Source organism: Mustela nivalis (genome assembly GCF_964662115.1).
Source record: "Mustela nivalis genome assembly, chromosome: 14".
Classification (NCBI taxonomy): domain Eukaryota; kingdom Metazoa; phylum Chordata; class Mammalia; order Carnivora; family Mustelidae; genus Mustela; species Mustela nivalis.
The window spans coordinates 45179630-45192901 of NC_139033.1; positions in this window are offsets into that span (position 1 = coordinate 45179630).

The window sequence follows — 13272 nt, forward strand, 5'->3', positions numbered from 1 at the left end:
AGCAGTGAAAGGTTTCTTCTGGTTGCCTCTGTCTCTTCTGTGATTGAAGGACAGCATCAGCTAGAGTGCAAGTGGGGGGTGGGTTGGCCCCGGCATTGGAGAAGGGTGCGAAAGGCGTCAAATAAAGATTTCAGGTTGTGGGGGAAGAATGGACAGGACAGATGGAGGCCTGTTGGAGGCCCCAGTAGTGCAAGTGAGACTGTACTCCCATATTGGCTAGCCTGTATTATTTTGTAAAAAGAGTCGCAAGCGCTTCCTGGGGGAGAACTCTTATTTCTGCCCTAATGACATCAGACTTGGCCAGGACACTTGCACTCATCAGTGGGAGGGAAAGCAGGGGCTTTGAGCCATCAGGTGTCTCCACCATGTTCTCTTTTCTCTCTGCCTCCAGCCTGGCCCCATCCCAGACAGAGGCCGCCCGGACAATCCGGATGCCGGAGCAGGGGCAACAAGGGAGAGCCGCCCGGGGTGCACCTGTTCTCTCCTAGTGAAGAATGAGCCTTTGTGGCCTGAGTCCTCTGAGGTCTGGGGGTTGTTCGTTAGCAGAGTGTGGCCAATGCTGACTGATACAGCTGGTCGTGGGCTTCTCTCCAGCTCCGTTCCCTGTCTGAGGGCGGGAGCAGAGAGAATGGACACTGGATTTATCCAGCACTGGGACTTTGCTAGAGAAGAATGAGAGAAGGGGCAGGGGACAAGGACAACATGCAGCGGCTGTGTTTCGTGAGGCTGGGGCTGGGTGAGAAGGGAAGGGAGATGCCAGATTCAGCCCAAGGTTCCTTACTCTACTTATAGTTGCCGGAGGGCTGGCAGAGACAATCGGGAGGAAATCTTGCCTTCTCGTGTCCCTGAGGAGAATTGTCCCCGTGCCCAGTTGGAACTTCTGGCAACACAGAGAGTCATCAAGCCTTCTCTTTGCAAGGGCTCATTTTAATTTTCCTGCAGCCATTTCTGCCACTCACTTTTGTTTTGTCCTTTTCAGCTTGAAGATTAGAGATGGAGAGAAAGAGAGAGAGAGGGAGAGAGAGCACATGCTCCCTCTCCATTTTCCCCAAGTGTTTGCTACCTGCCCCTAAGCCGTAGGGCTTTCTGCTTGGGTGAGCATGGCCCTGTGTGGTCTGCTCATCCCCTCCACCACCTGAGCCTGGCTCTTCAGGCACACCTGTTGGAAGGTGGGCAGCTGGGAACCCAGTCCGGCTGACCCCAAGCCCATTTCTCCTCTCTGGACCTAGTAGCAGCAAGGGGCTAGAAGGATCCCCAGACTCATGACCCCTTCTCCTTGTTAGAGAAGTCAGGGGAGCCTGCAGCCCTGGCTGTGCCCGCAGATGCCTCTGGAAGTCCAGGCACCAGCCCGCAGGCCCTCTGCCCTGCCAACTCCGGGGAGCAGCATTCGTCTTGCCTGGATAATTCTCCTAGCCACCCACCCTTCTGGCCAAGGACACTGGACAAGAGCCCACATGTTCTATCCTCCTCCTCAGCCTCCGCTTGGGCACCAGCGCTTAAAAGAGGCCACAAGACGAAGGATAGGAATGTCCAGACAGGCCCCATTTCCCAGCATCGCAGGGCGCATGCCCCGGCAAGGCCAAGCAGCCCCCTTGGCCAGGCATTTCTTGCACAGGAATCCGGTCTCCCTCCAGGCAGACTCTGTGGACCTGCCTGGCACCTTCATCCGCCCTCAGCCAAGCTCCCACGGAAGGCAGGGGCCTGGAGGGGACGACCCCGCAGCAGGGCCGGAGGGAAGGGCAGGCATGAAGAGCAAGGTTGTGTGTTCCAGAGGGAAAGCTGGCTCTCAGGGAGGGAACCCAAGGTTGGGGACAAACCAGCCCATGGCCTCATGACGACAGGTCCGGTGCCTGGGGCGAGGGTCACTGTGCACCCAGCGTGGTGCCGGCGAGAGGCCTCGGCCAGGCCCCCTGGACCCTCAAGCCCTTGCCTGTAACGCTGGATTCAGCGCGCTGGTGTGTGCACCCCAGGCTCCAGGCTCCTGGAAAGGAGGGAGCCTCTTTTTATTTTATAAAGGCAAGTGGGTATTTGCTTAAAGGCCCTTCATCTCAGGTCCCTTTGAACAAACTGTGTGTTCCTGGGTGAATTGCTTCTCTTTGCCTTAGCATCCTCATGGCTTCTGCATTCGGGGGTCAGCCACAGTGATGCTGAGTGGACAGGCTCCCCGGCTTCCCAGGGGCCCCCTGCTGCCGCAGGAGGAGCGCTCGGGGCTGCCTGGCTAGGTGGAGAGTGTCAGGTGGTTGGAGCTGACAGCAGAACCTACCAGAGGCACTGACTCACTGCCCTGGGGCTCCGGGCCAGTCGGGCAAGCCAGCCTCAGTTTTCCCAGGTATAAAATGGGTATCAGGCCATTTTCTTCCGTGGGAGGGCCTGCAAGGCTGTAATTACAGTGGGGTGTGGAAAGCCCTGGGAGGCCAGGACGGGCGTCCTAAGGAGGCTGGCAGGAGGGCCACAGGCTTTAACTGGCTGGGGGAATTGAGAAATTCCTTTAGAAGCAAGGCCTATGGGTGTGTGTGGGGGGAGGGGAAAGACAACCCACGGAGACCTGTCTGGTGCCCTTGGGAAGCCATCTTAGCACACACCAAAACCCTCTCTCCGAATGCAATCAAGTTGTTGCTTCTGTTCATACCAAAAGGGCCTTTTTAAAATACAATTAGGCTCTGTTTTATTATGTGTGACAGACGAGGCCATTAACCATTCCGACTATTAAATCAGACTTCATTAAAAAAAATGGAAGTAACTGTAAATTGCCTTGGGTCACGATCGTTTAGAGCCGAGACATTGCAAAGAAAAACATTAGGGAGCTCTCTACCATCAAGAAGTTAATCAATCTGACACCCGTCCGTGGGGCGTGTGCGCCCGAGGAAGAGCTGCTTGCTCGCCTCTCCCCGGAGCCCGGCCCCTGGGGCTGGGAGTGGGGGGCCCCCCCGACCCTTTGGCTTGCCAGAGGAGAGCTTGGAAGGCACCGAAAATAACCTGGAAATTTTGGGGAAAAGGGAATTTCTTTTTCCCAGAGAGGTTTTGTTGGTTTTCTTTTCTGAAAAATTATCTAAATATATCAAATGTGATATCAAGTCATACATAATACATTTTTTTTATGTTTTTGCACCAAAAAGTGACTTTAGAGCTATAAGGAGCGGTGCTAAATATAAGATAATGTGTCTCCCCTTCTTCCCAAAGCTGGGTGGGGTGACGGCTGTGGACTTGCTAATTGTCAGTGTTTGTGTCGTTCTGCGAGGCTTCCAGAGCCTGCTGTCGGCTGTGGGTGGGTCTTGAGGGCGAGGTGTCTGTGTTGGGGAGCATCTTGCCCCCTCCTCCTGTGTGGGGGTGAGAAGGAGGGGATGGAGAAGCAGCACAGCCAAGGGGGCTAAGGAGACAAGAGGAGACCCCGCCCCTGGCCTCCTGTCCCCCAGCCTCTGCCCTGGCCGGGGACACCCAGAGAGCAGCCCCCTCCAAATAGCTGGGGAGCAGGGTCTGGCCTGGGACAGAGCCAAGGAGGCCCCGGGAGCAGGGTGGGTGGCTGAGTTGTGTCTGGGGCAAGTCTCCAGCCTTGAGATGGCACCAGGCAAGGGCTGGGCAGAGGCTACTCAAGGCCAGCCCGGGCAGAGGGAGGGGGAGGCTTGCTGGGGATGTGGGCCTGTCTACACAGAGGTTTTCTGGCAAGAGTTAGCCCTCTTGGCAGGGCGGGGTGAGAGTGCCCATCTGGGAGGCTGCTGAGAGCTTCCCTGGTGCCTTCCTTCCAGCCCTTTCATTCTTCCTCTCACCCTGCTGATCGAGTGGCCCTGAGACCCACCCGAGCCAGAGCTCACCTTCCTTCTGGTGTCGGCTGGGGGGTCTCCAGAAGCCTGCACAGAGCATGTCTCCTCCGGGAAGCCTCCCCAGCTCTGCCTGGGCTATACCTCTGTGCTTGGGACCCTCCGGCGCCCTGAAATTCCTCCCGCTCTGCTGGCATGTCTGACAGCGGCTAAATCAAGAAGTTCTTTGCCAACAAGCCCTGCTCCTGGGCTCCATCCCTCTGTTCCAGCACACCCCACCCTTCCTTGTCTTCTGCTTAACTGCCTTAGACAATTCCTTACAGCCCAAGGCCACGGCCCTGCCGCTCAGGCCTTTAGGAGCTGTCCCCTCTAGTCTGGGGCTTCCTCTCCTGCTGCTCTGCTCCAAGCTCTTAGCGCTTGGCCTATGGCTCCTTCCAGTCTCCCTAACTGCAGGCGCCGCTCCCTTTGCCTAACGGCCCATCCTCTCTTCTCCGCCCAGGGAAATCCTATTCCTGCTCTAGGACCCGGCCCTACGCCACCTCCTCCGGGAAGCCCTTCTCAGATCTGCCAGGGTTGAAGAATCCCGGCACCTGCCCACCTTCCCTGCCCCCATCCTCCCTCCCTCCCTTCCTTCCTTCTTTCTAACAAATAGGCCCTGAGCAGCTTCTGTGCTAAGCCCGGCCACAGGCGCTGCAAGCTCCCGGGTGAGCAGGACTTGTCTCTTCCCTCCTGGAACTGGCATTCTGGGCCAGATGATCCATCAGCGGGAGCCCAGGAGGGGGTAATACATGCCTTGAAGGAACATAAAGTGGGCTCAGGGAACAAGACAGGGCTGACAGGGTGCGGCTAGGGAGGGCACCCAGCATGGACGAGTCGGAGCAGCCCCTTGAAGGAAGTGGGGGAGCCGATACCCCAGCAGCATGGGAGATGCGGGCGGTTCCCAGGGCGCGGCCCAGGGACTGCGACAGCTCTGAGGCCTGTCATGCATCATGTTGCCAGAGCGGTAGTTGTTCAAGCTTCTGCTCCCTCTGGCTTCTAGAGCCCCTCTTGGGCAAGGACCATCTCCTTGCCCTCTGGATCTAGCCCGGAGCCCAGCCCGGCGTTGGGCACCAGAGGGCAACCGGCACCTGTCCGCAGGTGGCCGCGGGAACGGTTGTGTGAACACAGGAAGAGGCGAGAGTCCGTCTCCCCACATCCACTCACATTCTCATGCCCCAGGAAAGGTGACGGAGTGCTCCCCCGCCAGGAGCTCCGTCCTGGAACTTTCCTTTCTCGGATGAGAAGCTGACCACCCAGAGCGTCTCGGGAGCCCCATGCAGCCGGCTGGCACTCTTCTGTCCTGTCCGGCCGACACCGAGAGCCAACACCGCTGTGTCTCCGAGGGTCTGGGACGGAGACTGGGGCTCTGGCAATAAGGGAGCACGGCTTTGAATGTCTGCACTGTTTCCTTGTTAGTATTTTTACTTTCTGCGTTATTTTCCACAGAGATGGGGTTTGAGACAGAGGAGAGTCGGGAGTCAGACTTTTTTTTTAGTAAGAAGTTCAAAATGAAAATCCTTAGAAATGTTAGCCTTGGGGCAAGAGAAATCTCAATGATTCTGTCCACAGGTGGTGATACAGATGTGATCAGCGAATCACCCCTGACTGGGTGGTCGGTCCCATGATCTTGTGCCTGGAGAAGCAGGCAGGCGCCTTGAGGTCTGTCCTTATCCCCACCACCAAGCTAGGGGAGGCGTCCTGGCGCGGCCAGGAAAGCTGGCTCCCAGGGCAACTGAGCCCCTCACCATCCTTCCGCCGGCCGCTCACCAGGCACCAGCACCCCATGAGGATAACACTGTTGCCAACTATGGTGACTTCAGTCCTTCTGTTTTTCCTTCCTGGAGACCAGGACCTTCCTGAGGTCCGTCCATATGGAGCTACTCCCATGCACTCCCGGGGCCATTTCCTCCACAGGCTGCTCCTTGGGGAGGAGTGAGTCACTAGGTCCATCACTGTCCCTCTGTAGAGGGGTAGGCAGCGGTGAAGGGCTGGGGGCAGGGGCCTTGCTTCCGGAGACTGGCGGTGCGGGGGGGGGGGGGGTCCCACTGGTGTTTCCTTTGGCCCTTTCCTCGTGGCTCAAGAAAATCAGAGTTCTGTTCTAACTTGGAGCACGTCTAAGTGATGGCCCAAGCCTGGCAGGCCGCTAGTTTTCTCTGGCAGGGAAGGAGCTTTTCACAGCTTTCCGCCCTGGGAGGGCTGCTGTTTTTGAGGACAAGACTTCCTGCTCAAACCCGCTGTGGCGGGTTAACCATGCGACACCAGGAGAGGGCGCCCGAGGACCGGCCAGAGCTCTCATCCTGGGTCCCTCCGGTCACCCCGCCCTCGGCCCCCCAGCCTCTCCGTCCCTCGGAACCCAACCCTTGACTCCTGGAGCCCTGACTAGGGAGCCCGATGATGGGCTTTAGTGGACACTGCCTTTAACAAGCCAGGGAGTCTTTGCAAATCTCATCCCCTCCTGGACCCGCATATTCTTCAACTGGCAAGTGGAGATTTAAGAGAAAAATGAAAAGAACCACCATCCTGTCTTGCCAACCGCATGGAGCGGGAGCCTGCCCTCAGCCCCAGACAGCTGGGGCTGAGGGCACAGCTTAGAAAGTTCCAGGCACTATGCACGGTACAGGTTTGTGGCTTCTTTTATTGTTTAATAAATGCACCGCCAGCGGCGGGGAGACAGCCAGCTGGGGGACCCGTCAGCCTTTGAAAGGGGGTGGCACTGAAAAATATTTAAGTCAAGATCAATTTTCTACATTGGGGAGGGTTTGTGCTATGGTGAGTGCTGTGAAGTGTGTAAACCTGGCAATTCACAGACCCGTTCCCCTGGGGCTAATAATACATTATATGCTAATAAAAAAGAAAAAAGAAAAAGATTTCCAAAAGCAAAAAAAAAAAAAAAAAAAATCAATTTTCTGAAGCAATAAAGAAAAAGTGAGAAATAAGTGCTAGTCGTTAACCAGAAACTGTACCCATCTCTTTTCCTTCTGCCAGATTATATAAATACACAGTTTATGGAAAAAAGAGAAAAGGTAAAATGTTTATTTGTGAAATAAACAGAAGAAGGCAAGTTGTGAAAAGAGGGAATTAAGCCAATCGTGGCGGCTACTTTGCTCTTCGGGATGTCCCGTTTGGAGTTACAGTGTTTTCACACATCATTGCCAAGTGTGGGGGCCGTCTGTCCCTCCTGGAGCCCTGTCTCGAGTCCGTTCTGACCCTATCTCTCGTTCAGAGGTGGCCTCCAGCTCTCAGGGCATGGGTCCCCTCTCTTCGGCGTCGCCGTGACTTCGCACCCGAGTGCGATGATGCTCCCGCGTCCTGGTCCTCGGCAGCATCGGTGAGCAGGCAGGCCTCCGAGTTTGAAACAAGAATTAAAAGCTGCATTCCCAAAGCGGCGACTGGGCGGGAGGGGGACGGTCTGGCAGGATTCTTTTAACAGGACCACCCCCCATCCTGCACGACCGTTTCAAGCACACCTCACTCTCCCCAGCTGTCCTATGCGCCCTCCCATCCCAGGCATCCGAGGACCACGTGTCCTGCTCCCAGAAGAGGGAAGGGCAGCCGCCAGCCGGACACCGGCCCGCGAACCTTCCAGCCAGGCTTGTCCACACCGGCTTCTCCCCTGCCCTCTCGCAGCAAGAGACGAGGGGACCCTTGGAGGCTCACTCCATGGGTTCACTGACCCTGCCCTGTGTCTTGATTTCCCCTTTTCTCTTGGATCCAAACGCTCTGTCTCTTCCGTTGCAGAAGTAACCTTACTCCCAGCTGCCTGCCTTCTGCTCTCATTCCCAATCAGGCTTCCCAGTCAGAGCTTTCCACACATCTTCCTGCCCTGTCTCACGCCTCCTGGCCCTCAGTTCACTGCGGGTGGAGTCCTGGCCCTGAACCTGCTTTCTTGGCACGGGGCTCGCCAGTGGCTTTCACGTTGTTGAACCCAGCAGGCACAACCAAACATCTGCCCGACTTGTCCTCAGTCCCTCCTAGGCCAGTTGCCATCTTGTTCCTTCTTTGGTGCCTCCCTCTTACTAACTTCAGGGACCCCGTTCTACTGGTTGGAAAAAAGCCTTTTCCACGTTCCCTCAACGGGCTGCCAAATGCTGGAGGACGTCAGGACTCTATGTTGTACCCTTGTTTTTCCTCCAATCTTTTCTGTATAGAAAGCTTCGAACATAGATAAAAACAGAAAGAATAGCATAGCGAACCCTCATGGACTCATCACCCATCTCCAACAATCACCAACTGAAGGCCTACATATTCATAATAGTCCTTCTCCCCCTGGTTTACTTTGCGGTAAATCCCATAATACCTACTATTTTACATGCAAACGTTTGGTATGTTTCTAAAAGATAAGGACTCTTAAAAACATAGCCTTCATATCATTAACACACTTCAAGGCTATTTAACAGTAACCGGTTAGGTCCTTGGCTTCTTTCCTTAGGAATCTCATAGCCATCCATGGTTTTAAGCAGCCTCCATGAGCCAGTAACTCCCAGGCTTAAATCTTCAATCCGGATCTTTCTTTCGGCTCCCAAACCCTATTTCGCATTCTCTATCCGACATTTCCCCAGGCTGGGCTTGGAGGCATCTCAGATGTAATGTGTCCCAGACAGCGCCCACGACTTTCACCGTCACTCTGCTCCTCCTCTGGGCCCCAACCCTGTCTTGGCAAACGTACCAGAACCCTGGGTGCCATCTTTCACACACCTTCCTTCACCTTCACCCCCGCCCCCAGTCCATCAGCAGGTCCTGTGAATGCTTCCACCAACATATATCCTGACGAGCTGTTCATCTCTCTCTCCCTCTCCACAGTCACGCCAAGCCACTGCTCTCCCTCACCTGCACTGCGGAGGCTCTAAATGGCTTCGTTTCTCTCACTTGTACCCTCTGTGGAGCCTCTGCTACACACACAGTGCGTCCGTGCTGGGTACTAACGCATCAGAAGAATGCACTGTCCTGCCAGTTAGTAAATTATCGCTGCCCCGAGCCACCTCGCAGCCCAGGACTCCATCCCCACCCTAACAACCAACCTCCCTCCCTCCCTCCTGTAGGCCCCAGCAAGGGACCCCAAACACCTGGCTGTCCTTGGAGGCTATGTGCTCAAATACTTTAAAATTCATATGTTTTATGATGACCTTAGACTTTCAGTACCTTCCCTAGTGCAATTCAAGGGAAGATCCAGAAAACTTATATTCTCTTACCCTACAGTGGCCAGAATTTTATATCATCCATCTATCTATCTATCTATCTATCTAATCTCCCTACCTTGGAGGGAGAGGGAGTTGTGATGGGAGGGGAGACGAGAGGAACTTTTGGGTGCTGATGACATTCTCTTCTAGATCACAGTGGTGATTACACAAATACATTCACTTCATGCAAATCGATAGGGCCGAGTACCTACAATTGTGTACTTTTCTATCATCTGTTATATTTCCTTAGAGTTTATTTAGAACATATCACCCAGAATTTCCCTGTGGTTTCTGCTCAAGGGGGGAGCAGTCTCTTGATCTGACTGCTTCCCTTGTTTACATTCTCTCCAGAAGTTTCCTGTGTTCCTGGGCCATCACTGAGAAGCCTTGCCGTGGTCTGTCCTCCCAACACCCGTGGGACAACACCACAGGTGCCGTACTGGAGCCCAGCCTCCGTGGAGGGATGGGCTGGAACAGGCCTCTCCTCTCTCACTCCCCCAGCTCAGCCTCTGCAAGACCAGGGACTCCAGGCTATCCAGGCAATGGGGAATATCTTACCTGGGGGCTGGGAGAGTTTCTGGGGTTACTTAGGGCCCAGACAAAGATTTAGGTTCAGGCTCTTCTGCACTTCCCCCTTGAACCTCACAGAGGGAGATACCTAAAGATTCAGGCCCTTAAAGTAAAACCATGAAAAGCTACCCAATCTCACTGCTAATAAGGGGAAATGCAAATGGAAATCCCAGTGAGTGGCTGTTTCATGCCCATGAGCTTGGTGAAGACGTTCGAGTCTGATAATCCTAAGTGTAGACAAGGATGTGGTGAGTTCACACGTTTGCAAGTGGGAGGCTACATTGAAGAAACACTTTTCCGAGCACTTGGCAATCGTCAGTAGAACTGAAGGTGCCCCTGCCTCGTTGCCCTGGGCGTCCCCGCTTCCAGGTCTCTGCCACAGGGGAGCAGGGGAGCTGTGTCAGGAGGACAATCTTCTTCTAAGATCATGTGTAACAGAAAAAAAAAAAAAAAAGGGAAACAACCAGAAAATAAAATTTGGACATTGTGGCCTATTTATATGACAGTGACAATGAATGAACCCCAGCCCTACGTATCAACATGGTTACAAACAGAGACCTAAGGCAGAGAGGAAAAACAAGTCACACACGGAATGTCCGGTATGGCCATGGGGACGAGGCTTGAGGACCCACAGGTCAGAACTATGAAATGCATATGGATGCATAAACGTGCACAAACATTCCTGAGAATGGTGAACACAGCATGATGGTGGCTTCCTCTGGGAGGGAAGGATGGCCGGAGGGGTCCTTAGGGCCCCTGCGCTCCGCTCTTGCGCCATTTCTTAGAAGCAAGAATATGATGTAAATACAGTTTAGTGCTGAATTTGATAAAGCCAGGTGGTGGGAGGGATTTTATTGTCTGTCCTTGTCCGTATGCTTGATGATTCCAAAAAAATCAATCGATTAATGAACTCCACTCCACTCCAAACGACTCACCTGTCCCAAGGTCAGTCCTTGCTCCATGGGACTTGCCCCGACTTCTTCGAGGAGCTTCGTTGGAAAAATCCAAAGCACAGAGTAAGAACCTCCACACTTCTCCCAGGCTAAGCCCCTCCGTGGGGACCTTTTAATCGTCCACCAAGCTCTTTGGTCTGCAGAGGGTCGCCCTGTCAGCCTGATGGAGGTAGGCTGTTTAGGCACCACACTGGCTGGGTCCGAATGCGGGCTCTGCCTCTTGTCTGCGGGGCCTGGGACAAGTTCCTTTGACTCTCTGTGTCCCAGGAGGGAGTGGAGCACAGGCCGAGAGGGTGGTCCAGGCGGCAGGACAGGGGAGCAGGGGCAGCTCAGGGGGCAGGTGACCCTCATCACCCCCGAACTGGGCTATGCGGTACAGGCCGACCAGATCGTATTTCTCTATGGTGACAGGAAAGGGCATCCCTCTCTCCACATGGTGGGTAAGTTATTTAAGCGGTGGTCCCTTCCGTTTCAGTCCTAGTGTGTGTGTCACACTCCCTGGGGACGCCAACAATGTCTAGGTAAAGTGAATTTGCTGGAGCTTGCAGCAGACCCTGGGCTGGGACAGGAGAGAAAGCAAAGTCTCCCCAGTCATTTGGAGACCACCGGACAGGCCTTGCCTCTGAAAACACTTTCACGGGTTTCCCTTTTTACACCAAGAGTTTTGAGGTAAGCAAGGATACCCTGCCCCCCACCTCCCCTTCCCCGGGCCCTCTGTGGAAGGTTCCAGAATGACCACGAATCTCTGGCATCTCCAGGCTCCTGCCTCTTGGGGGTGCCACGGCCACATCCCATGGTTTGAAGAGACCCCATGGATTCTTCCGTCCTGCCTGCTTTATCTACCCCTACATGCTGTCACATGCACGGCCTTCTGTGATGCTCGTGGGCCTTGCTGAGATGGGAAAGAGGACAGTTATGGGTTGGAGTGGGTGTCCCCATTCATATGTTAAAGTCCTAACCCCCAGAACCTCTGAATATGACCCAATTTGGGAATGGAGTCCTTGTGGATGGAACGGGTTAAGACGGGTGGGACCTTCTCCGAGGTGACCGGAGTCCTTATGAAAAGCGAAGACGTGGAGACAGGTGCACACGCAGAGAGCGCCATGTGAAGATGAAGTCAGAGGTGGGAGCGATGGGTTGGCAAGCCAAGGAAGACCCAGGACTGTGCTGGAAGCTACCGCAGGGTTGTGGAACAGATGCCCCCACCACCTCTGGGGAGGAACCTGCCCTCGGAGCCCTGGATCTCGGGCTTCCACACGGGGAGGCAGCACACGTCTGCTGCTGACGCTCTCCCTGCTCTGGGTCTTCTTTCTGGCAGCCGCAGCAAACTAATCCGGGGGCTAGTACTCCCCCTTTATGATGGAGGACCTGCGGACCCTTGAGAACCGTGACCTGCTCAAGGTCACACAGGGGCTCAGAAAACCCAAGGAACGCTTGATTTTCCTGACACTGTCATAGGATGTTTGACGCTTTACATGAGGAAGTCAGGCAGCTCTTCGGGGGCTGGGAGGAACAGCATACTGCAATTTATTCTTCCATTAACCATGACCGGGGACAACTGCCTTCTGGGTGGTCTGGTCTGAGCTTGATCTAGATGGTTTTTGGGGAAAACAATACTTTCCCTTATCACCTGTACAAGATCATATAACAAGCCAGATTAATGTCATGGGACTCGTCATAAAGACGGCAGCCTTCAGACACGCTGTCAGCGTGCTGGGTAATTAGAACGAGTCTGGCACGTTTGGCGGCTTAATTTATGGCACCTTTGGCATTTTGGTGCAGCCTTGGCCTTCTGATCCAGGCGTCCTCTCTGCTTTATATCCTTGGGTGTGGATGAGTCTCAACCTCTTGCCTTGGGAGCAAGCCCCCTCCTCCCGCGACTCTGCCGAGCGGGTTCCCACGCTGTGCTGCTGAGCTCTGGAGCGTGTTGAGGTGGGAAGGACAGAGCCGCCGGCAGGTCTGCAACGCATGTTCCAAGGCCAGCTGTCCATCCAGAGCTGTGTGGCCTTGGCCAAGCCATTTCCCCTTCCGGGTCCTCATTTTCCCACCAGTAACTTGAGGGGCTTGGATGGGAAGATTAGCTCTTTCCAAACTGGGAGGAGGTGGGAGACCCACGAAGAAGGTGAAAGAGGCCGACAGTGGGGCTGCGTGAGAAGCTCGTTTCAGTGTTGAAAACTTCCTCCTAAAATGGTGAGATTTCCTCCAACCTGAGCCCCAGTACGACACCCGCCTGTCAGGCATCCCTCAGCCCGGCTTGGTCTTGCAATTTGGCCCCTGACCACCGGACCGTCTTTGGTGAAAAAGCCAGGAAACATGAATTAATTCTGATTTATACTATTTAATTGGCAAGCATCTCTTCAAATAGAAGTCTTTTGGGGTGGCCTTACGAAAAGGCACATTTGGTTCTAAAAAGGTGGAGAACGACTGAGTTGAGCCCCTCCCACCTCCCCCTGCCCCACCATGGCTGCCTGATCTACAAGCCCATGATCCCAGCCCTACTCTGGATTTGTGCCCAGCATCGGTGACCCATCTTTGTCAACTGCTGTGTCCCATAACCTCCCTCCCTACCCTGGTCCTCCCTCTTCTGGTTGTAATTGAAGGTCATCTGCTATGAGAGGGTTTCCATCTCCTGTTTGTTGCCAAGTGCTAAGATCCTCCTTGGCAACTTCTGTTTATATCTTCATGTGGAGAATGACTATTGAATAGGTCTTTGTGTCACACGTGGCACACCTTCTGCGTGAGAAGGACGACTCCTTGAGCATGGGGGCAGAATTATTG